This window comes from Camellia sinensis, chromosome 12, assembly GCF_055761805.1.
Source record: "Camellia sinensis isolate YWXY chromosome 12, ASM5576180v1, whole genome shotgun sequence".
Lineage (NCBI taxonomy): Eukaryota > Viridiplantae > Streptophyta > Magnoliopsida > Ericales > Theaceae > Camellia > Camellia sinensis.
In genome coordinates this window covers 103,861,377-103,888,114 of record NC_138972.1, presented here as the reverse complement: position 1 = coordinate 103,888,114, position 26,738 = coordinate 103,861,377, and positions in this window count along the sequence as shown.

Genomic DNA, 26,738 nt, shown 5'->3' with positions numbered 1-26,738 from the left:
GAAAGGCCGAGGCAGGCATTGGTCTCTATGAACATCTTCAGTGGGCTGTTGAGGCTTTGAAAGCCGAAGGACTGAACAAATAGCAAGTGCTTGTAATTGTTGCAAAGGCTATGGATGACACTTTCGCCACTTAAGTTGGGGGCAGTTTGAATCATGGGGCAAGCTGGGACAAGGGATGTCGTACCAGAAACACCCCTTTCAGTTCCAATCCTGCACTTGGAAGAGATCGGCAAACCCAGTCAACACCCGCTGACCCTTTTGCCGGTACATCCAACACAACTAGCTCACAGCTTGCCAAATACCCACCTCGGGGCCAGAGGGTGTTCACCCCACTGTACATGTCTCTATCAATGGCCCTGAAGGTCCTGATCAGAAAGGGGCATCTGAAGCCCCTGGAGCCGTGGCCATTATTGAATAAACTTCCTCCCTCTCATGATCCGGCCAAGTATTGTGCCTTCCATCAACAAACCGGCCATGACACTAACATGTGTTTTCGTCTTCACCACGAAATACAAGATTTGATCAATAACAAGGTCATTGTCGCGCTAGGTCCTGCAAAGTTTATCGGCACTGGATCAATGAATGCGGGGGATAATATGATTATGTGATCGGGGGATGAACCACTTGCGGATGGCGCTTAGTTTACTCCAGATGTGATGGATGACACACACTATTTTGATCAATGTGCGAATGCTGTTAATTTTACTTTCTGATTTGGGTATTGGGTCAGTCTTGTTGTGTTGTATTAAGTTAGTCTTCTTGTACTGAGTCAGTTGAGTCTGTCTTGTGGTATCGAGTCAGTCCTGTGGTGTTGGAGTCGGGTGATTTCGGGGGTGTTACCTCAGGCATCACTTACTTGTTTTGTGTTTGTCTTTTACACCCTTTCTTTTGCGTCTGCTTTTACATTTGAGCCAGTTGTGCCAAAAGATCTGAATGAAACGGCAGTACTTTTTCACCTACCCTTTTTGTGCCTTGACATCATTACATTGACCTAAGTTTTTTAAAACTTATTGAACACTGTGATGAAAACAAAGAGGGAAGAATTCCTCGGGATTTGTAAAAATTTGATCAATTGAGAGAAAGAGAGGCATCCTAAGCCCTTAATGAATGAAATCATGTTTGTTAATGTGAGTATTGAGAAGGATCCTAGCTTGATCCAGATTGGTTCTACATTGTCTTCAGCGCGAGTGACTAGTCGCTTTCTTAAAAGATTTCAAAAAAATGTTTTGTGTGGTCCTGCGAAGACTTGTGTGGAATCGCTCTTGAGATTGTGCAGCATAGGATTGCTCTCATGCCTCAAGACTCGAACCCTTTTGCTTTCAAACCTTGAACTTGGATTCAGAATGTTCAACGATCAACCACAATGTAAGGCTTGTATGGCCGGATCAGAAGCAACCCTTGAACTAGGGGCAAGTAAGTCAAATGTGATCAAAGGAAGCTTGCAAAGCTAGATCGGAAGTAGCCCTTGAACTAGGGGCAAAAATGTCAGATATGCCCAAAGATTCAAAAGATGGATCATTCTACAAACCAATGAAGACTGGCAAGAAAGCAAAATTCCAGTAGCTGGAAGAAGAAAATTTATTGTTGAAGGATAATCGATTTCCTATCCATAACACTAAGGGCAACTTCAGCCCCTATTTGATGGACTTCTACATCATCAGTGAACGACAACCATTCTCCTAGATTCAGATGGCTTCGAGATCCTATGACCAATCAACATGGACAAAGTTAAACTTTTTTATCCTTGAGAGGCTCACTGGGCCAAAAACTCGGAAGGGCGACCCAGGCAAAAGTTAGAGCAAATGAAAAAGAAAAGAAAAGAAATGAAAAGAAAAAAGAAGAAAAAAAAAGATGAAAAGAAAAGAAAATGAAGAAAAGAAAAGAAAAGAAAAACATAGCTCGCAAGGTTGAAAACCCAGAAGGGCGGCCTTGGCAAAAGTTAGAGCGCCAAAAAGGAGAGTGTCAACACTCGAGTGAACCTCAACCTGGAACTATGTCAGGCCTGATTCGCATGTTTGGGATACGTAGGCAACTTCATCCCGAAGTTCGGCTCCAATCATTTTCAGCCTGCTTGGCTCATCCATGTGACTGGTTTATCCTTGTTCAACTCGACTATCTTGTCCATGTGAAGTGGCTCATCTTCATGATGATCTTCATTCAGACTCAGTTGTCCTACTCTGTTAGAAGATTCAGCTGCAAGACAATTCAAGTTCAGATCTAAGATTGTGCATCTCGAGAGTAAATTTCGCGTTGGTTGAGCAGTGGCCATTTGCAAAAATAGTTTTGAGAATTTTTACTGAGGTTGACTAAATCTCTCGAAAATTATTCTATTTTTCCAAAACTGGACCATTTCTTGGACCCAAAAAGGGAAATTTTCAGTGCTTACAACCTGACTCGCATGATTTTGAATCAGAAAATTGAATAAGCATGTTAATCTAACTCTCATTTTGGTCAAGATTGTTTTACTAGAAGCTCAAAAACAAAAAATGGTCAAAATGATGAACTAGGGGCACAGTTGAGTTAGGTTTTCTGTCTTTTCCCTGTTGTTATCATACTCGCCAGAAAGGGCACCACATTTACCGGAAAGGGCACCGTGTTTGCCAGAAAGGGTACAACTGCAGCTAATAGCAAAGGGCAGAAAGCTCTCTCATCCTCCAAGCAGCGAGGTATCAAGCCAAGTGCGAAGCACAAATGGAATGGATCAGGATATTCCACTCCCTCATCTGGAGAGGTCTAATCACATCCATACTAGCCAAGGGCATCATCAATCGATGTCAGTTGCAGATCTGCTGCACATCCAGTCGCACCACAACTCCTCTGTGGGACAATTCACGAGTTGTGAGCGGAAGAAAGAGAATCTAGTAGAATACTAGGGGCAAGAGCCCACAACTTCCTATTTATCCATCAACCACCAGGGGAGGGATAAAAAAAGAAGAAGAGAGATTGAAGAATAGAGAGATGTGTGTAGAGAGAAAAAAGCAAGAAAAGGTTTTTTTTTCCAGAAAACTAGAGATTGAGTGCCATAGTGATGTGAGGATCACAAATGAGAAAGGGTGGGAAACAATATCCGGAGAAACAAGCTCCTCGTCAACCGAGAGGTCTCCGATTGAGAACTCATCCTCACTCTCAATTTCAAAAAATCATTTTGTGCTCAGAGTGCTGTGCCATTCTCCATATTTGTACAAAACAGGATCCTTTCTTTCATAAACAGCATGGATCAACCCAAGCCATGTGTGAACAATAAAACCGAGACCTATCTGAAGCTATATAGGTTCTAGACTGCAAAGCAAAAGAAAAGAGGGAAAATTTGGAGCATCTGAGTGTGTTTCAACTCCAGCAAATTTCGAGATCGCATTCCAGGTGCACCTTCTCAGAGCTCACCTTTCTCAAGGGTATGAGTGTATCTCGACCCCAGGTGTAAGCCTGCTTCAAGTCAAAATGGCAATCTAAGTAGCACCTGTGGTTTTCACATGTAGATGTTATCTCTCGCCAGTATGAACAGGGTGTATCCTTTTCAACTAAGCATGTTGCAAAGTCCTTTGAGATGTAAATTGGAGGCACCAAAACACATATTTGCCTCCTTTCTTGCATAGGATGTGCATTTTCATATACACTTCTGTTGCATGCGTGTCGCGCATCGTTATGATTCATGCATAGAATATGTTTGCTTTCGATTTCGCATAGAATATGCTTTGCTTTCATTCGCGCATAGAATGTGCCATTGCCTTTATATCTCGGTTGTTTGTCTTGCATAGAATATGCACTCTTACTATATCACACTTGTTAAGTGTCTTTCCTTATATACACAATCTTGTATGTATGGTTATAGACACCCCATTTTTGACCGTCCTCAAGACTTGGACGTCATCGTTTGAACACTCGATGATCATCCATACTCGTGTTCATTTTGAGTTCTCGGAGGTTTCGGCTACACGCCTTGCCTCAAGATCTCTCAACTTGTCTATTTTGTGCTTGATTGTGGACCAAACACTTGTGTATTTGCTTCTAAGGGAAGAGGGTGGCTTGTTGGCCATCCCCTCAACCCACCGGCCAAGGCTTGAAGCCATCGGCCCTGTCTCCCTGCCATTGGTCAAAAGTATTGGCCGATCGGCATTGTATTTAGTCGGCCGGCCACTGTGTTGGTTGATCGGCCTTTTTTGCTGGCCGAACCCGGTTCATCTTCTTTATGTAGATATTTTAGCTGGCACCCATTATTCACCCCCTCCATACACGTGTATGGAGGGATTTGCCTCTTTTGCTTAGCTTCTCTTAGAAGCTTTAGAATTGAAACTCTATAAAGAGGGAGCTCCTCCTCCCTCCTCAAGGGTTCAAAAAATTGCCCTGGAGAAGATAGATATAATTTTGTATCTATCCTTCCTTGTTTAGTCTTGTTTTGTACTCAAAAGTGGGTTTTTGTCTCACTTTTGCACTAGAACACCTAGCTTTACACCATCCTTGGTTGCTGAGGTGCTAGGAAGTTGATTTTAGTGTTCTTGGGCTGGTTTTGGTCAGAGAAACCTGCTGGAGCCTTGTTCTTGAAAAAGTTCTACAAGGGTAAGCATTCTTGTTTTAGATACCCCATTCTTGCTAAGGCTTTTAGCCCTTCTTGCTTATTGTTTTAAGCTTTGACTATAACTGATAAAAGTTCTAATTTTTCTTGCTTTAGAACTTTGTTTAAGGTTATTTTGAGGTTTGGGGTTATTTACCCCCTTCAAGGCCTTGGTAGACCTTGTTTAAGGCCATCCATTTTGGCCCTTGCTTCAAGCTTTACATGACCTCTCTACTGCTAAAATCCAGAGGATTTTCAGTGGTGGAGAGGTGGTTTTGGTGTGCTAAATAGGAAGGGTTCATCGCCTCTCCTTATTGTCTTTAATGCTTGCATAAATGGCTTATGTAGGTAGTTTGTATGCTTAGCTTGTTTTAGCTTCATTTTAGTATGTACTAGGCCTTGTTTTGCCATGATACACCTCTGTTTTGAGTTGGTTTAGACATGCCATGTATGCTTCATATACTTGTCATGTAATCCCATGATTTGCCTTAACATGCACCATGTTGTAGCATGTCTTTTTAGCATGATTTTGGCTCTACTCCATAAAGCTTCTAGTCTTGTTTTACCATGCTAGAGCTCTGATTTTCATTGTTTTGGTCATGCTTGCATTGTTTTGTATAGCCACCATGCAATCTAGCTTGTTAGCTTTAAGTGTCTAAGCCTCTAGCATGCACTGTTTTGACCATTTCAGTGATTTGGCATCGCTTGTTATGTTATTTCAGTCCATATAGTATGCTTCTATGCTTGCATTTGTGACTCCTTTAATGCTTTAAAGAGTTGGTATGATATGTCTCATGAATGTGTCATTGCGTATGCCACCATGTTTAGGTCTTTGGGATGCCATCTAAGTGGGTTTTTGGGCTCATTTTGACATGCCATAACTCTATTTTGGGTCGCTTAAATCATGCCATGTTTGGTTGTATTAGGCGTAGTGTAACACCTCTTTGGTAGCCTTGCATGCCTCATGTTTTTGGCATTGTGTTCTAGGTTGTGTTGGCTAGTTTCGAGCTCACTTTAGGTCTTGTTTAGACCTTCCTTGGGATTGTTTTAGGTCCCCTTGGCCCTTTGGGGCTTGCTTCATGTAGCCTTGGTTTGAGTCCTTTGGCTAGTTTCAAGTTTTGGGCTTTATTGCATGTCATGCCTGATTTGTTTATGTGATTTGGTATCGCTCCTAGCATCATTTCAGAGCATGTAACATTGTTATACTTGCATGCTTTTCATTCTTTTTAAGTGTTCGTAAAAGTTCCCCTTTGATGCTTAAGTATTGGACCATTCATACATGCATGTTTGTGTGTGTATTTGCCTTCATTTCCATTACACTTTGGCCACTGATTTGGACCTATTTGAGAGCTGTCCGTTTTGGTGTAAGTCCATCCTTTGCATGTCGTTGCATGCTTGCCTTGTATGTTGTTGCATACTTGGCCCATTGCATGTTGTTGCATGCTTAAGCTGCATTTTGTCATGTGTTTGATATCTTGTTACATGCTTGCATGTTTGCATGCTTGTTCACATGCCCATGTTGCATCAGTTTGCTTGCATGTTTAGGTTGCATAGCATTGTGCATGTTTGCATCCCTTGCCTCTTGATCAATTATGATAGAGGTTTGGGTCTTTTATGTGTTTGTGTGCATTTCATTTGATATTAAATGCACACATGGCTCCTTTGGCCATCATGCATTGAAATGTGTGATTGATGGCCCGAGGGTCAAGTACCATACTCCTTTGAGTCTTAAACATGATAACAAGGGTGGTTGTGCACATATTGCCTTATAAATGCAGTGCCATGCTCTGTTTGTCCTCTGCTGCAGCAAAACAGCATTCTGCAGGAATAGATGGCCGGTCAGCCATCTTCAGTGCTGGCCGGCTATAAATTGTTGGCCAATAGCAGCATAATTGATCGATGGTACCTTCCAATTGGCCGATGACCAATCCTCTCGGCCGATGGCCTCTCACAGTGTACATGAAGTGATTCTGGAGCATCACCAAGACTTGTGTAGTCTTTAGAGGAATAGAGTAGTGCAAACAGAGGCAACATGTAGCATGGCGATGGATTTCCGAGCAAAGCCGTCCGAGCACGCATGCATCCCTCTTCCCGGGGATGTTTTTACTGTATTCATAGCTTAATTAATTTGTTTAATTAGTTAAGTGTTGTGTAATAATTAATTAGCTTCTTAGTTAGTTAATTAGGTAATTTGTATTATTCTTTCGGTCCCTCCGTCGAGAGGGCGCAATTGTGTAATAAGCGTGCGTGTGTGTGATGCATGTCTTCCAACCTCCACTTCATTCTCCCTTTTACTTAACCGCTTATGATGGTTAGTTCTAGGTCATGTTTCAATTAGCATCCTTATGCTCGCATGTTTGCATTCATTCATTTGTATTGCATGCACCAGGCTCAGCGCATCATACTAACTGCATTGTATTTCAATTCTAAGTTGAATACATGTATCGAATTGTCGCACCTCACATGCCATTTTAGAGTAGCCGAGCCTATTTTAGTTGCATTAGCCATCTCAACACGAACTAGGATCATGCATGATTACTAACTAGTTTCTTGTTTTGGCTCGGAGAACACTGTAAGTGTTTATGCTTTAGCATGTTGCGTGTGTGCTAATGCTACCATGAAAGCATGCTTGCCATGAGGCTAACTGCTTAGTTGATATAAACTGCCTGAATGCCTGTGGGTGAAGTTTGGATAACTTGAATTGGGACAATTCATTGAAATCCGCATTTTAGCCTACTTGTGAATAGCAAACTTCAAACCATTTTCCAAACAAAACGGATATACGATGCTTTGTTCCAAATTAGGCGATCTAGTCTATACTTGTTTTGCTGTGCGCATCACATAGTAAGATTAGCTAATTAACCGGAATAAGAACGCATGTGTTTTTAAAAACAAGATATCATGTTTAGTAGTGGCCGATCTTTGATCGGGCGAGCGGGGGTGCTCATAGAGGACCTTCCCCAATCGTTCTCAAGTTCCCGAGCCGAGGCAACTTTGGTGATGACGGACACGTGGCCTTAGGCAACGAGTCAGGGTTTCCTAAATTCCCCCAAAGTAAAATATTTAGGTGGCGACTCTGTATCTGGCAAAGCAGTACATGTTTGACACTTCTTTACAAAAAATCAGTTTTCCAAAACGATTTGCCGGATTTGGACTCTTTGGTGATTTATCAATCTCACATGGTATATTGTGAGATCAGATTAAGAACCGTGACAATTTGAGTCCGAACTGTAGCATGAGGCCCCCGGGGCGCGTCTACAATGGTTCATTCAGAGGAACTCCAGGTAAGATCATTCCTGCCTCCACGAACTTTCTTGTTTTGATTAGAAACATTGAGACGAGTGTTCGATGTTCATACCACCCTTCGGTGTTTGCACCGCTCATTTCTCCACTCGCGTGTAGCGCATTTGGATGTTCTCACACTATCTTGTGCATCGCGCTTTCTTGCGCAACCTTTCTCCACGCGCGTGTAGCGTGTTTGGATGTTCTCACACTGTCTTGTGTATCGCACTTTCTTGCGCAACCTTTCCCCACTTGCGTGTAGCGCGTTTGGATGTTCCCGCATTGTCTTGTGCATTGCGCTTTCTTGCACAACTTTTCTCTACTCGCGTGTGGCTCGTTTGGTTGTAAACGCACTGTTTTGTGCAGTCTTTGGTCTAGGAGACCTTAAACTCCAGCATTTATACTCGCGCTTTCTTGCGCATCAGACTATTTTGTGCAGTTTACACTCGCGCTTTCTTGCGCATCACACTATTTTGTGCATTTCATTACATGCTCTCATCTTGCATAGAGAATGCTCGTTTCTTTTGCATAGAACCTGCTCGCACTGTTTTGCGCACCTTACCAGCACTTGTTAGTGCACTGCACTCGCGCTGTTTTGTGCACCTTACCTGCACTTGTTTTGTGCCCCTGTATCGCACTGTTTTGTGTATACATCTTGTTAGCACTGTCTTGTGCATTTCGACCTGCATCGCACTGTTTTGTGCATCTTGTTAGCACTGTTTTGTCCATTCCATCTGCATAGCACTGTTTTGTGCACCTCTTTGGTCTAGGAGACCTTAAATCCTTTGAAGGAGCAATTCCTTTGGTGTTTGTCATGCCCGAATGACTTCCAGTGGTCTGGTATAGCCACCTGCCTGTGCTTGCGGTGAGTTCCTAAGAGATCAACTGAGACGGTGAAAACTAGAGTTCGAATGGCCGATGCCTAGAACACAAAGGTTCGGGATTTCCGAGACTAAAGTCTGGTTTAAATATCCAAGGGTGTATCCCCGACTTGAAATCTATATAGCAGCCCCATAGGTTGAGGTAGTGGGTATGTGCCTCTATTCTGGATACTGACCTAACCTAGTCTGTCACCCTATTGGAGAATAGGGAAAACTGCGACCATAGTTAGGGAGAAAAGTAGTACCTGCGATTTGAAAGCACAATCAAAAGGGGAAGATCCCCAGTAGCATGAAGTGAGTCATCGCCGATTGCCCTTGTAAGGTACCTTCACCTCCAGCTACTATATCATCTATTGCATCTATCACATTGTATATAGCATTTATCGCATGCATTTACTACATTGTCCATTATACCTGCATCCTTTCCATATTAAGCTTAGTTTAGCAAGTGCCCATACTTTTCACGTTAAAGCATGGTTCTGTGATAATGTGTACGCGCCTATTCCACTAAGAGAATTGTGGTCTAAGGGTTTCGGCATCTTTTCTGTGTTAGACGTGGTCTGTCTTGTGTCTATGCCTTTTCTGGGTAGAAATATGGTTTGGCCTGCGCCTTATTCACTGCATCCGTTGCATCCATTGCATTGTAGTTTGTTGTGGTACATTCAGCATTTAGGATCACGATCTTTCCTCAGCAGATCACTCCTCACTTATATCATCCCACCCAATTACTTGCATTTTGTGGTCTCTCTGCAAAACACATAGTTTTGTATGTGCTCTCACCCCTTTCGCGTTGAAACACAGTTCTGTTATGTGTAAACATCCATGCTGGGCTAAGGCCAGTACTGAGGATGTAGGCATTTAGCCCGTGTTAGGTGTCGTTCGGCTCGTGCCCATTCCTTTTCTATGTTAAACATAGTTTGATTTTGCATCTCCATCCCTTTATGATATTTGTATGGTTTTGTACTACTTGTGGTTTGATTACTTCATAGCACTGTATATCATTACATTGTTGTATTGTGTATAATTTTGCATCATGCCCTTGAACTACGTTGGTTTGATTCCTTGCAAAGGGATACGTAGGCAGCCTGCTGGCGCAACCATTTATTTATTTGTATTTTGTTTGCCTGTCCAAGTCTTCGGCCTTGTCAAAAATGGGTCGTCTCTGGGCTTTGACATTCACTCACGTCATTTCATGACTCTGAGCTCTGTCAAAGAGGGACAACTGTAGACACCCCATTTTTGACTGCCCTTAAGACTTGGGCGCCACTGATTGTTTACTTGGTGATGAAAGATGTACAGAGCAAAGGTTCAGTTTGTTCGGTAAGGAGAGAGTCAAATGCCAACCTTACACCCCAGTTGTGGACCAAAGCCTTTTGACTAAAGATTTTAGACCTTAAAACCCTCTCTTTCTAAATATTTTTGAAAAGAAGTTTCTACGATGTTCTGAGGCTCGCATTTCGTTAAATGTTGCACTTTTCGGTAAACTGAGCAAGGACAAAGTGGAAATTAATGAAAGAGAGATAAAATATTTGAAAAATCTTTCAGAACACCTTGTTTAGGGGTGTGGAGTTGAAGAAAAGAGGAGAGAAGAGAAGAAAACTAGTTTGGGAGAAGTTCGGCATGAGTCCAGGAAGGATCGAAACTGAGCGGCTTCACTACAAGGATCATAACTTTTTTCACACTTGGAATTTTGAAGTGAGGCAGCCACCATTGGAAAGCTTACTTCCGGGGCTTCAATTTGGACACAAGAATGACCTGGAAAGGAGTCCAGATGAAGGAGATATGCCCATTTGAAGTTTGACCTGTAGAGCAGATTTTTGCTGTCGGCCACAGGGGTGGCCGGTCGGCCAGTTAAGTGGGTGGTCGGCCAGTTGAAGTGGCTGGCTGGCCAGTTATGTCCAAAATTTGCAGATATTTCTCCTCCAGCTATCCGACATTGCTCCAGATATTTCTAACTTCAGATATTTTGACCAGGGCTTGCATTTTTGCTATATATTGAAGCCATCTTTCTCATTTGAGCAGGTTGGCAAGTTTGGGGAGCTTCTCACACTAACAATCCCTCTCTCTCTACAAATTTTTAGAGCTGAAAATTCTCTCTCTCTCTCTCTACAATTCTCTCTCTCTCTCTCTCTCTCTATATATATATATATATTTAGTGTGTGTGTATGTGTGCTATATTGTGCTTGAAAGTGGTTTTTCTTCACATATTTGCATGCAACCCCTAAACCAAACACCCCTATCTTGGAGCTGAGGTTTCTTAAGGCTTGTTTGGAGTTCTTTAAGGTTGGTTTTGGCTCAGAAAGTTGCCATCTTGCTGTTGTGCTTCAAGGGTAAGCCTCTTCCCCTTTTAAGCTTATTTTTGTACATTCTCTTGGTCACCTTTGCATGCTATTTTTGGCGTACTTGTCAGCTACCAAAACCTCTGTTTTTAAGTGTTTAAGACGATGGTTTTAGGCCTCTTTGAAGTTAGGGGTGGTCTACCCCCCTTTGTTGCTTATTTGCTAAGTGTTGAGCCATATTTTAAAGCTTTTCAAACAATATTTTTTTGGCCCTTTAACCACTAAATTCTAGAGGAATTTCAGTGGTAGAAAAGTTTTTTTGAGGTCCCAAACAGGAGGGGGTGGCCTCTCCTCCTTGTCTCTCCATGCTATGCCTAGTTAGCCTTGCAAAGTAGCATGTTTTTGTGACTTGCCTTAGCTTAGTTTGAGCATGTTTTTGGCCATATTTTAACATGTTTAAACTTTTTTTTTGGCTTGTTTGATCATTGGTTGTTTGCCCTTTACACTTGTAGTGTAATCTTGCTCACTAGCTTTGCATGCATTCTACTTTGGCCTTTCATTCTAACTTGTCTTCGCTATGCTCCAGCATGATTTTGGCATTGATTTAGCATGCTTAAACTCTATTTGGAATGATCTTGGCCCTTTGAGGCTTGCCTTGTATGGCCACAGTGTAATGGCCTTTGCTAGCCTTGTGTTTTAAGGCCCCTAGCATGCTTTACTTGTGATGTTTGCATGACATAGAATCCTTTAGCATGTAATTTCAAAGCATATACCTCTATCATACTCTCACACATATCACTCGTTAAGTGCCTTTGAGAGTTGAGCGTTATGCCTTACTTGCGAGCCAATGAATGAGCATGTATTTCTTGCTTTTTGTGCCTAAGTTTCAGCATGATTAAGCCACTATTTTGGCATGTTTCAGCTCTGTCCAGAGTTGGTTTGGTCATTTGTGCCATGTATTGCATGCCTCTTGTGTATTGCACTTCACTAGCATTGGTGTTTTTGGCCTTTTAGCATGCCTTGCATGCATTGCTTGCATGATCTTAAGTCAGTTAGCCTGTCATTTCAGTGCTAAAATATAGGTCATTGCACTCCATTGTTTCAATCTTTCATTTGCTTTGAAATTGGTCTTAAGCCCCTTGTTGGCTTCAACATGGAAGTGAGGCTTTCATGCCTAATGGTTTTAACCCTCTCTTGAGGGTTTCTAGTAACCAAAAGCATGAGGCTTCTTTTATGCTCAAGGTGCTTGTGGTTGAGGCCATCTTCCCCATTAGAGGACTTGCATACTGGACTTAACCAATTAAAGAATGGATTGGTAATGTAAAATGTGTAAATAAGAAAAGAGTCAACTAAAACATGCCAAGATAACATATGTGTGTTGCATTGCATGTGTTTAGATCAGACGTTAATCCAAACACAAGAAATATGGGATGTTTCATACCTAAAGTGATGGAACGTGTCATGTTTCTTGGTTGCTAACACCCTTGATCAAGCATGATAGGGTGAAGGCTCTTTATGTGTTATTTGTGCATTCATAGACATGGTATAAGCTTGGTTCTTGGCCACCATACATTGAAAATGCCTGGTTGGTGGCTTGAGAGCCGAGTGCCACGCTCTTTTGAGCTTGAGACATGATTGGGAGAGTGGCAGAGCCTACATTGTTTTGCAAATACGTTGATGTGCATCTATTGTTCTCTGTTGCAGCAAAACCAGAAGCTTGGAGCAGCAACTAGCCGACCAGCCAGTTTTACTAGCCGACCGACCAATAGCACTAGCCGACCGGCCAGTTTTAGTGGCTGGCAGCCCACCAGCAGTTTCCTGTTTTAAAGTATAGGCAGTCTGGAGGTTGGCACAATTTTCAGAGATCAAGGCAACTGCAAACAGAGGCAATTGACAACATGGTAATGGCTTTCTGAGTGAACGCCAACCGAGCATGCATCTTCAACCTCTTGTAGCAGAGCTGAGGCAATATGATTTGTAATTAGCTTTACTTGTTAGTTAGCTTAATTTGGTAATTTAATTAATTAGTTTGTTAATTAATTAAGTGTTGTAATAATTAGTAAGTAGTTTACTAGTTATTCACTTTCTTATGTAATAATTAACCTAATTTGCTTAATTAGATTGGTTAGTTAAGTAGCTTAGCTTAGCATAGCTTAGTTCCTATTTATTCGAACCCTTCGTCGAGAGGGCAAATGTTGAAATAAGTGTGCATGTGTGTATATGTCTTCCAACCCCACGTCTTTCTCCCTTTTACTTAACCGCTTTTGATGGTTAGTTTAGGGCATATTTCGATTAGCATACCTTGTGCTTGCATGCGTGCATCATCCATTCGTCTTGCATGCACCAGGCTCGGCGCATCATTTAAATTGCATTGTATTTCAATACATATTTGAATACATCTATCAATTGTTGCATTTCATATGTCATATTAGATAACCGAGCCTATTTATTTACAATTTTTTGCATGTGTTGCATTAGGCATTTCACATAGTTAGGATCATGCATATTTCCAAGTAGCTTTCTATCTTGGCTCGGAGTACACTGTAAGTGTTTACGCTTTAGCATACTGCGTGAGATGTATATGTTGCCATGTTTAGCATGCTTGCCATGAGGCTATGTGCTTAAATGATTAAATGCATGAATGCCTGTGGATGAAGGTTTCATTACTTGAATTGGATCAATTCATCAAAATGTGAGTTTTAAGCCCACTTGGAGTGGCAAATCATCATGTTTTAAGCCCACCTTGTTTGGTGGCGAATCCATATTTCTAAGCCCACTTGAGGGTGGCAAATTCAAACCATTTTCAAAAACAAACATTGAATTGTTTTGTTCCAATATAGGTGATCTAGTCTATACTTATATACTGTGTGCATCACGTAGTAAGTTAGCTAAATAACTGGAATAAGACCACATGTGTTTTCAAAACAACATATCATGTTTAGTAGAGGTTGATCTTTGATCGGGCGAGCGGGGGTGCTCATTTCAGGACCTTCCCCTCTCGTACCCAAGTTCCCGAGCTGAGGCAACTTTGGTGATGATGGACACGTGGCCTTAGGCACGAGTCAGGGTTTCATAAATTTTCCAAAACAAAATATTTAGGTGGTGACTCTAAAATCTGGCAAACCAGTCGATGATTGGCGCTTTTTGATTCAAAATTGATTTTTCAAAACCAATTGCCAGATTTGGACTCTTTGGTGATTTATCAGTCTTACATTGCACTTTGTGAGATTAGATTCAAAACCGTGACAGGAGTCCGAACTGTAGTAGCTATGAACCCAAATCTGCGCCTTCTTGGAAAAGAGGACGCGAGCAGAGCGTTCGGGGTTGTCTACAGCAGGTTGGCCACCCTTTTCAGCCAGACAGTACCATTTTCCTCATAGAACAGAGTAGAGGCTAAGGTGAAAACTATGCAATTTTCTAACCATAAAATAGAACCCTTTCGGCAGCAAAACAGAGGCATTCTCAGGGGGGGCGGAGGGGGAAGAAAATCATGTTCATGCATAAGTCATTCCCTCATTTCTCGGGGTCCGTTAACTTGTGCACTTGTAATATTTAATTATTTTTTGTATTGTAATTAATTAGTTAGAATAGCTAGTTAACTTGCAGTTGTAATTAATTAGATTAATTAATTAATTTTGGTGTTGTAATTATTTGATTAGATAGAATAGTTAGTTAAATTCGGTGTTGTAATAATTAGTTAGCTAGCTTAGGTAATTCATTTATTCAAACCCTCTTACGCAATGGCAAACTTGTAATATTGTGTATGTCTTCCAACCCCACGTCTTTCTCCTTTTTATTTACTCGCTTATGATGGATAGTTTAGAGCATCATATTTCATTTACAATTTCTCATGATTTGCATCCATTGTCTTGCACGCATTAGGCTCGATGCATCATGCTAACTCACATTGTTACTTATTCCTTCTTTGAAAAATGTTCTCAAACTGCATGCTATCAAATTAAGTCATATGCCATGTTAGTGGTCGAGCTAATTTAAATTGCATATCGCATGTGTTGCATTAGTCATGTTGCATTGAGTAGGAGCATGCATCTTTCTAATCGTTTTACTAGTGAGCATTTATTGCTTTAGTATATCGCATGTATGTCATTGTTGCCATATCAGGAATGTTTTCCATGATGCTAAGTGCTTAATTGATATATTTGCTTGAATGCCTGTGGATGAAGGATAATTGCTTAAATTGGGATAATTTGAGTAATGTAGATATGTGATCAATTTTTCAAAGTGATACATATTCGAAACAATTTTCAAAACAAACATGAAATCAAAGTGTTCCAACTTTTGTAAATCAGACTACACTTGTGTGCAACACATAGTAACACTAACCTAATAATCAGACAAGAGCATATAATATAAATAAGAATCACATCATGATTAGTAGAGGTCAATCTTTGATCGGGCGAATGGGGGTGCTCAATATGACCTTCCCCTTTCGTACCTAGGTTCCTGAGCTGAGACACTTTGGTGATGACGGATAAGTGGCCTTTGACACGAGTCTCGGGTTTCCTAAATTTCTCAAAAATATGTTGGTGGCAACTCTGTAATCTGACAAAGTAGTCCATTTTTAGCATTTTGATTCAAAATTGATTTTCCAAAAGATTTGTCAGATTTGGACTTATTTGTGTTTATCTATCTCATATTGCACTTGTGAAATCAGATTCAGAGCCACGGGAATCTGAACTGTAGGGCAAGTCATATCCGAAAGGAGGATGAAAAGCAAGCTACTATTTATGGCAACTCTGTTGGGGAATTTAGTGAACTTGACTCGAACTTCATGATGTGAAATTTTATCTATATTTATATGTTATTTGCATTGCATTTGCATTGGTGCACTTAAGTCATTGTGTTTGCCATCTACTATTCCTAGATGGTTTGTTGGAGGCTTGCCCAAAAGCTTGCCAAAAGGTTGACTGGGGGTGGACTTTGCCTTGTTGGAAACACTACCCTTGGATTTGGATTACCATTGTACCGCATAATCCTCCTTTCACTTCCCGGTGTTAACTGTGAGAGGTATATTAGGTAATCTTGCTGAGGTATCCTTTTGACCAATCAACCTAACTACATATAGTAAAGCCATAGTGACTGTTTTAACATATATGTAGGATTTTGTGAAACTACTTGCTTGAAGTACTAGTTCATGCCAAAACTAGGACAGGGTAACCCTACCCCCTCATAAGGGTGTTTTGGCTCTCTTTAACTAGTATGTGCTTTACAGTGAAACTGTATAGTAATGTTCATATCAGTGGTGAAGTTGGTATTAGTTTGTGGGGTAGAATTCAACGAGGAGTACATTCATTCATCTGTGATCATATCATTCTAGTGAAATTGGGTTGAGGTGCTGTCTGTTTTCTCTTTTGCAAGGTAGTCCTGGAACCATAGCTTCAGAAGGCTTTGATATCTCCCAGGTACTCTGGACTCATATTGATAAACTTTGTCAGGTTAGAAATTTAGTTCAAAGGAAGCCAGAGTTTGCTTCGCTTTCGCTGATGGCAAGACAAAAGAGGGCCAGATAGGGTTCACCAGTTCCACTGTTCCAATATTCACTAGTTAAATCACCTTTGTTCAGTTTATCTTGGGCATCTACTACTATCATGGCTCAGCCTCTGACAAATGTAGAGGATTTACTGATCCGTCTTTGGCAAACAGTACATTCACTCTAGCACAATGTGACCCGACAAACTGAGGTCACTAATAGGTTGCAACAATAACAACAGCAGCCGGCTGTGGCTTCTGCTTCGCATACACCTAACGTGGTTACTCCTATGCTCGGTACCACTGCCAATGCTGCTACAGCTCAAGATCCACCGGCTGAGGATGTTCCATATCTTCCTATCCAGGCAGATCCTATCCCGGTCCAGATGTCTGGAGCTCCAGCTCACCAGACCGAGGCACATTTTGAGTATGAGTTTGACCCAACCCTGCTCAAAATCAACAAACTTGAGAAACTATTCAAGAAGGCGTAAGGGGTTAGCTTCATTCCAAGTATTGAGGATGGGCATATTGAATCCTCTGTTACTTTGCCGGAGTGGTTCAAGATGCTGCATATTGACCACTTCGATGGCTCTGGAGATCCAATGGTTCATTTGCACCTGTTTTCTAACATCCTGCGACCAATGGGTTTGACCCGAGTTTAGAAGTTGTCACTATTTGGCCGAACCATGTCTAGAATAGCTGCCATCTGGTATGTGAAATTGGAGGACTCTGTGAAATAGAGTTGGTAGGAGTTGGCCGAATCCTTCGTCGCCCAATATTTCTATAACACACAGATCGAGGTCACAACTCATGATCTTGAGGCAACGCGTTAGGAACCAAAGGAGGGCTTCTCAGAGTTTGTTATTCGATGGAGGAAAAAGGCGGCTATGATGGAAAATAGACCTCCAGAGAAAGAGAAAGTCCATATCATGGTTAGAAATCAATATGAAAGGCTGTTACCGAAAATGATAGTCCTCCTATTATTTAACTTTAAGGACCTCTATGAAATTGGGGTTCAAATCGAGGATGCCATCAGAAAAAAGGATCATTGTGGAAGGTAATGAGCCTATGAGGAAGAATGTTGTTCACAGTTTTAATGCTACTATCAGTGGTAGCATAGCTGCGAAATGCTTAGAAATAAACACTGTCACCACTCTCATCAAAAACCCTTTTCCTGATAATAGCCAAAAACCAACCACTTCAACTCAGCCCCAAGCTTGAAATTTCCATCCTTTTTACATGAGTCTCTCTTAAGCCTTGAAAATGCTGCTAAAAAAAGGGCACCTAGAGCTCTTAGAACCCCAACCCCTTCCAAATCCTCTTCCACCAAAATATGACCCCGCCAAACATTGTGCTTATCATCAACAACCGGGTAATGATACAAACCATTGCATCCACCTCCGTCATAAGATTCAGGATCTTATGGACGAAGAGATCATAGCTCTACCGAAAAGACCTCAAGCCACCCCTAACCCATTACCCTCACACCTCAACCTAATCCATACAGTACCATCTACCTACAACCCCAATAAATACATCATCCCAGCCCATTTACGCAAGACTGAGGTGTTCATTCCAGAAAGCACGTACTTATATACGATGGATGCATTTGAACCCCAATCATTTCATACCTATGAACCCACTACTTCTGAGTTAATGAGCATGATTGAAAATGTGCAGAGAACTATAGCAAATTTAGCCTTTGGGATTTTGGCTCTATCATTAACCACAACACAGGCCAAAAATTTCACACCAAAAGGCTCCCCAATCTTGGGGTGAGCTGCAACTAAAAAGGGCTAACCTAAAGCTATCTCGAATCTAGGTGATCACATGTCAACAACAAATGGGCCTCGCTCTGATATAGTCACCCAATCCCTTGGCAAAGCTGAAACAAGTGGCAAGAACAAGCCGGGGCAAGTATCGATCCTGATGCACATCTTCGGTGGGCTATAGAGGCTTTCATGGTCAAAGGGCTGAACAAGCAGCGAGTGCTTGCAGTTGTTGCAAAAACTGTAGATGACACTTTTGCCACTCAAGTTGGGGGCATTTTGAATCTGGCGGTCAGCCATGAAAAGAGATGTCGTACTAGAAACACCCAGTTCAGCTCCAATCCTACACTCGTAAGGGATCATCAAACCCATTCAACACCTGCTAACCCCTCTGTCAATCCTGTCAGGACTGGTAATTGCACCATCAATCCCCTTTTTATGACCTTATCCAAAGCTCTCCAAATCCTCACAGGACAATGCCATCTCAAACCCCTTGACCCTCAGCCTCTTTCTAATCCCCTTCTAGCCACGTATAATGCTGCCACGTACTGTGCCTTTCATCAACAAACCGACCGTGACACTGACCGTTGTTTTCACCTTCGCTATAAAGTTCAAGATCTGATTGACAATAAGGTCATCACTCCATTGGGTTCTACAAAGTCTATCGGCGCTGGATCGATAAACTTGGGGGATAATGTGACTATGTGATCGGGGATGAACCACTTGCTGATGGCACTCATTTTACTTCGGGCATGCTGGACGGCACACACTGAGTTGAGCAATTTGAAAATCGTGTTTATTTTACTTTCTAAACTGGGTGTTGAGTTAGTCTTGTTGTGTCAGAGTCAGGTGATTCCGGGGGTGTTACCTCGAACATCACTGTCTTGTTTTGTTTATTTTTTTAACTCTTTCTTTTGAGTCTGTTTCTACTATTGAGCCAGTTGAGCCAAAAGTTCTGAATGAAATGGCAGTAATTTTCACCTACTTCTCTATGTCTTTAAATCATTACATTGACCAAATCTTTTCAAAACTGTTTCTAAAACTGTGATAAAAACAAAGAGGAAGAAATTCCTCGGGATTTGTAAAAATTTGATCACCTGAGAGGAAGAGAAGTGTGCTAAACCCTTAATGAATAAGATCATGTCTGTTTATGTGAGTACTGAGAAGGATCCTGGCTTGATCCAAATTGGTTCTGCATTGTCTTCGGAAGAGCATGAGCGACTAGTTGCTTTATTAAAAGATTTCAAAAATTTTTTGTGTGGTTCTACGAAGACATGCCTGGAATTAATCATGAGATTGTACAACATAGGATCACTCTCGACCTTGAGACTCGACCTCTTTGCTTTTAAACCTTGAACCTTGATTCAGAATATCCAATGGTCAACTAAAGTATGAGGCTTGCATGGTCAGATTTGGAACAACCCATGAACTAGGGGCAATAAGGTCAGATGTGATCAAAGGAAGCTTGCATAGCTGGATGACAAGCAGCCGTTAGACTAGGGGCAAATAAAGGTCTAATATGCTTGAAGATTCAAAATTGGGTCAGTTTCAAACCAATGGAGATCGGCAAAAAAGCCAAATCCCATAATCTGGAAGAAGAAAATTTATTACTGAAGGACAATCGAGTTCCCATCTACGATACTAGGGGAAAATTCAAACCTAATTAGATGGGCTCTTACATCATCATGACTATTTAGTCAGGGACAGTAGCCATTCTTGTAAATTTAGATGGCTTAGAGATCTTATGGCCAATCAATATGAACAAGTTAAACTTTTCTATCCCTGAGAGGCTCGTTGGGCCGAAAACCCGAAATGGCTACCTAGGCAAAAGTTAGAGCAAGAAAAAAAAAGGGAAAAAGAACAAAAATGAAAAAATGGAAACAAAGGAAAAAGAAAAGAAAAAGAAGAAGAAGAAGAAAGAATAATGAAAAGAAAAAAAATGGAGCTCGCAAGGTTGAAAGTCCGAAAGGGAGGCTTTGGCAAAAGTTAGAGTGCAAAAAGAGAGTGTTAATACCCGAGTGCACCTAACCCGGGACCTACGTAAGGCCTGATTCCCATCTTTGGGATACGTAGGCAACTTCATCCTAAAGTTTGGTCCCAACCATTTTCAACTTGCTTGTCTCATCTATGTAGATTGGCTTATCCTTGTTCAACTCGACTATCTTATCCATGTACAAATTGGCTCATCTTCATTGAAATTCGGTTGTCCTATTCTGTTATAAGATTCAGCTGTAAAACAAATCAAGTTCAGATATGAGGTTGTACATCTTAGGAGTTAATTCCACGTCCGTTGAGCAGTAGCCATTTGCAAAAAAAATTTTGAGGATTTTTAGTGAAGTTGTCTAATTTTCTCAAAAATTGTTTTTTTTTTTTTTTTTTTTTTTCAAAAATCGGACCATTTCTTGGACGCAAGAAATTGTTAGTGCTCATAGCCCGACTTACATGATTTCAAAGCAGAAAAGTCGAACAAGAATGCTAATCTAACTCTCATGTTGGTCAAAATTATTTAAGCAGAAAGCCAAATATAGTCAAAGTGATGAACTAGGGGCATAGTCGAGTCAGGTTTTCTATCTTTTCCCCATTGTCAACATACTCACCAGAAAGGGCACAACTGAAGCTAGCAGCAGGGGCTAAAAGTTCTCTCATCCTCCAAGTAGTGAGCTATCAAGCCAAGTGTGAAGCATATACTGGAAATGGAGCTGGATATTCGACCCCCTTATTTGGACGGGTTTGATCACACCCAAATTGGCGTCTGAACCGGAATGGGGAAGAAGAAAACGCAATGTGTGAGGCCAATCAAATACCCGACAGGTGAGGCATGTTGTAGCTCATCTCAGTCAAGTTAAGCCAAGGGCATCGCTAAGCGATGTCAGTTGTAGATCAACCGCACATCCAGTCACACCACAACCCCTCTATGGGAAAGCTCACTAGTTGTGAGCGAAAAAAGTAGAATCTAGCAAAGTACTAGGGGCAAACGTCCACAATTTCTAGCTCCTCCATCAACCACGCATGGGAAGGGATAAAAAATAAGAAAGATTAAAGAATAGAGAGACGTGAGCTAAGAGAAAAAATGAGGAAATGGTTTTTCTGAGAAATAAAGATTGAGGGCTAAAGTGATGTGAGAGAGATAAATAGGAAAGGATGGGAAACAATACCTGGAGAAGTAGGCTCCCTATGAACCGAGAGGTCTTCCGCCATTGGAAAACATCTAAGTGTTGTGTTTGTGGTTTATGTTTGTTTTGAGTCCTGTTTTTTAGTTATTTTTTTATTTCAGTAAATAGATGTGTTTAGGTTGTTTTACTTTGTTTTCCCTTTGTTGAGTCGTGTAGTGTACTATGGTCAGTCGTAGGCTTAATACTCGGTTAAAAACTCATTCTCAGTTCCAATTTTAAAAAAATAAATTATTTTGTGCTGAGAGTGCTGTGTCATTTCCAACATGATGTGCAAAATAGAATTCTTTCTTTCATAAACTGCAGGGTCCAACCCTGATCAAGAGAGAGTAATAGAACAAGGACCTATATGAAACTACATAGGTTACGGACTGCAAAGCAAAAGAAAAAGAGGGAAACTTGGAGCATATGAGTTTGTTTCAACTTTCGAAAATTCTGGGATTGCATTCCGAAGGCACCTTTTCAGGCCTTGTCATTTCTCCGGAGTATGAGTGTACCTGGATCTCAAGATCAAGCCTGTTTCAAGTCAGAATGGAAATCAATGCGCTCTCCCTAAACATCATTCCCTCCTAGAGGCGTCTTGGCTGTGTTTGCAATGAGTTCCTATGAGACCAACTGCGACGGTGGAAACTAGAGTTCGAATGGTGTTGCCTAGAACACAAAGGCTTAGAATTTCTGAAACTAAAGTCTGATTTAAATACCCAAGGGTGTATCCCCGGCTTGAAATCTGTATGATAGCCTCATAGGTTAAGGTAGCATGTATGCGCCTCAATTCTAGATACTAAACCAACTTAGTCTGTCACCCCAATAGAGAATAGGGAAAGTTGTGAATATGATCAGGAAGGAAAGCGGCATCCGTGGCTTCTACATGCAAAGGTTACCCCTTGTCAGCATTTGAGGACCTTTGAACTATGAGTTGAAGGTCAGAGTTTAAAGAACACAAAAGAGAGATCCCTATCAGAGCAGAGTGGTTCATCGCCACTCACCCCATGAGGTGCTTTCTAAAGTGCTGCTTTGTTTGTTTATTGCATTCTCTAAACATCATGCACTACATTCCTTGTCACATGTATCATATCATCGCACTTATTGCATTCATATGTTATTTGTATTATTTATTCCTTTTCGGTAGAACGCGTTTTAGGATCATTGTCCCCCGGGGCTTTTCTCAGGGCATGCGGAAGCATGATCTCGAGAGGTTATTTTATCTCAGGGTATGTGGAAACATGACCTTGAGCAGTTTTTTTCTTTCTCTTCTCACGATTTCAGCGTGGTTAGAGTCTTCCCTTCCTCATACGATTTCAGCGTGTTTAGAGTTTATCTCAGGGTGTGTAGGAATGCAACCCTGAGTGGTTTTCTTCCTATTCTAACGATTTCAGCGTGGTTAGAGTGTTCTCTTCCTCACACGATTTCAGCATGTTTGGAGTTTATCTCAGGGCGTGCAGGAATGCAACCCTGAGCGATTTTCTTCCTCTTGTCACGATTTCAGCGTGGTGAGAATATCTTAAGACACGTGAGATGTGACCCTGAGCGGTAGGACCTCTTCTCATGATTTCAGCGTGGTTTGAGTGTTCCCTTCCTCACACGATTTCAGCATGTCTGGGATTTATTCTTCCCCCTCTCATGATTCTAGCGTGGTTGGAGTGTGTCACCCTATTCATCTATTACATTATCCATTGCATCCATTATATCATACCATTTTATCACCTACATCCTTTCCATGTTAAGCTTAGTCTGGCATGTACTCATACCTTTCCCTCGTTGAAACATGGTTCTTTCATATGTAAGTACCCATGCTGCACTGAGGCCAGCATTGAGAGTGTCAACACCTTTTCTGTGTTAGACATGGTTTGTTTTGTGTGCATACCTTTTCTAGGGAAGATGTGGTTTGGCCTATGTCCCTTATTCACTTCATCTATTGCATCTATTGCATTGTACTTTTTCTTGATGCATTCCGCATTTAGGATCATCATCTTTCCCCAACAGATCATTCATCACTTATATCATACCACCTAATTACTTGTACACCTTTTGCGAAAAACATAGTTTGGCATGTGTTTGCACCCCTTTCACGTTGAAACATGGTTTTGTTATGTGTAAGCATACATGCTGCGCTAAGGCCAGTATTAAGGATTGATGGGTCGTTACACACACCAAAGTTAAACACTAAACTATACCCAATTCTTTTAGAATAATGGCAAGCCCAGGTATCGATCCACAAGAATAATTGTGAAATTAGAATAATTTAATCGCTACATTACTAAATTAATTTTGATTAAATAGATTGAGAGATTTTATCACTAAACAAGAATTAAATGAAATTGAGAAATTAAATTGACAATTAAAATTAGGGTTTGAGATATTAATTTTTGGGAAAAATCCTAGGAAAAAGAATTCACCACTAACCGCATGAATGAGATTTAACATTGGCTAACAATTGTAATTCGGTTTGAAGTACCCAATATTTCACAACTACAAATTTGAAATATTGATCAAGAGGGCTATCACATTCAACGTACAGGCACGAATCATCCTAAGTAGTACGAGGCGTTTGCTCTAAACTATGGTAGCAACACGAACCGTCTCTCGTAGCATGACTTGTCTCGTACTTTGAATACAAACACAAAGAAAACTAATGTATGGAAAGCATTAAACAATTATAGAGAGTAAAATACTTGAAGAGATGAAAGAAACAATTATTAAAAACTTCTAAATCATCCATACATTGATTCAAACCGATTCACAATCAAAGCTTATGAAATATCCTATTACATGGCTAGGGTTTCATCAAAACCCTAGAAAAGAAGACTAGCCACGCATGGAGGAGTGGGAAGAGGAAGAGGATGAGGAAGAAGCCCCTATGGAAGTGTCTTCAAGCTTAAGGAGGAATCAGCTTTTCAAAACCCTAGTCTCCCTTTTCTTAGAAATAATTTTCGAACCCTAGGTTAGCTTCTTTTTCTTCCTTTTATTCTTAGCAAAACACACCCAAAATTTTGTGCGTGCATCCCTAGGTGGGCCGCTAGAGCGCCCATGTGGGCTGCTCAAGCAGTGGTAGGCCGCACATGCGGTGGTCTGGCTGGCTCCGATTTTTCACTTCGCGCACGAAGGATCTTCTTTCGCACTCCTTTTTGATTGAATTTGGATATTTCCTGCCAAATCTGTACAAGTGCATGAAACACATCATCTCCACCAAATAAACAAAATTAAAAGACTAAAAATGTAAATTAAGTGGCCTCAATGTGGTACATATCGGCCTACATCACATCTCCCAACTTACATTTTGCTAGTCCTTAAGCAAACCAAAAGAGATAAGAAAAGTAGAATAACTCTAAGCCACTTTTGTAGGGATCACGATTGCATTTAGAATATGCAACTAGCCTTAAAACCACAAGGTTACCCCCAAGTGGACGAGTATAGTCTCGTGGGGGTTTTCAGAAATGATACCCACAAACATCAACATATTCATATCTGCTCAACAACAATTAACCACACTACTCCACCTAACAATCAACTTTGTGACACTACAATATGATATTAAGACATGATGAGTCATTGAAGGGACAGTGGGCAAGCATGAAGGAATCTATTAAGTCAAAACCATAATTCAGTTAATATAAAAGTAAAGTGCCCTGTACTTGTGCATGCTAGTAGACACATCATTAGTACCCTCGGGATAAAGTGCAATCTCCATATTAGTTAACTGTCTACTATAATAGCCCAATGTAACTCATAATAACACCCAACATATATAGAAAAACTAAACTATTGCAGGCAAGATTCTCAATTTTTTTTTTGACTGTGCAATGTCCTAATCCATTAAGCTTTCTAATCAAGCCATGCAACAAGTATTGGGCCAATGACTCCCAAACCAGACGGTTTTAGGGCATTAGGTGTGAAGACACCCTTACGGGCTTAATAACTCAAGTTGAAAAGGCTACGAATCTAAACAAGTCATTCTGCTTATTTTTCCTTAACTGTGCAATGTCTAAGTCCCTTAAGATTTCTAATTAATCCATGTAGCAAGTATTGGGCCAATGACTCCCAGACCAGATGGTTTTAGGGCACTAGGTGTAGAGACACCCCTACGAGCTTAATAACTCGACTTAAAAGGGCTACGAACCCAAACAAGTCAAGTTTTTTTTTTTTTTTTAAAAAATAAAATCCTGGCTACTCATTTATTCTTTTCTGCAACCTAGCCATTATCAATGATGTACACCAGGGATTATAATAAAGAGGTCACTGCTATGATAGTGTGTTCATGTGAATTAAGGCATACTCATGACAAGTGTACTAATACCACAAACACAAACAACTATCCTAGTGCAAACATCACATGTGAGTATTTACCCAATAAACCCTTTTCATACAAGCCCACTATGTTCCCCAATTAACATATGCTTATATCATTACCATACTAGCACAAAGTGAACATTAAGTGAAGTGGTGCAATCAAGTGCAGCAAGTACAAACATGAATGGTTATTATGAATACCCTTACCCCCCAACTGGAATACAACATTGTTCTTAATGTAAGAAATTGTACATTAGATAGTAAAATGAGAGAGAGGATCTTACCAGACAACGTGGGCACACATCCAGCGAGGCAAGGACACACACACACACACACACTCTCACTTTTTTTTTTCTTTTTTTTTTCTTTTTTCCTTTTTGTTTTGCAGAGATGCAACTGACTGCTCACTTGTGAGTAATCCTCGATAGCCCTGATAGTCGGCCCGAAGATCAACCACCGATTGCTGAATAGCGGCTTGATTATCAAAAAGAGCTTGATATTGTGCCCTCATCATATGGAATGGTGCCGGCGTTGGCGCTGGTGCGGCGACGGGCTCTACCAGGGCATCATTAGGATTTACTGGGGTATCGGGGTGGAGTAATGGAGGCGGCAGACGAGCAGTGGTTTGGCACCATTGGGTTTTTCCATAAAGTGTACGCAGTAGAAGCTGAATCTCATTGGATTCGAGGAGGTATGTCTCTTGGGCTTTTATGAGCGCAGTGATGAGGTTGGCGAAAGGGAGGGCCCATGTAGAACTGCCCCGGGTGTTGCACACTTTGATTTCATTAAGGATTCAGTTCATCTAGTTGCAGATCGAAGTAGTGATGTCAACCCAAAACCCGAAGTCAAATTGGTGCAAGGGATAGAGGAAGTCCGCTCGCTGCTCTTCCTTGTGGCCAAGAGGGATGACATTCTTTTTTAGAACCACATCGAGAAAGGGAAGGTGGCGTGGTAAGTTAGCTCGCTGGATGCTAGTACGGTTGTCATCATCTTGTCGTCCCTTATAAAATTTAGTTACCAGTGCCGAGATG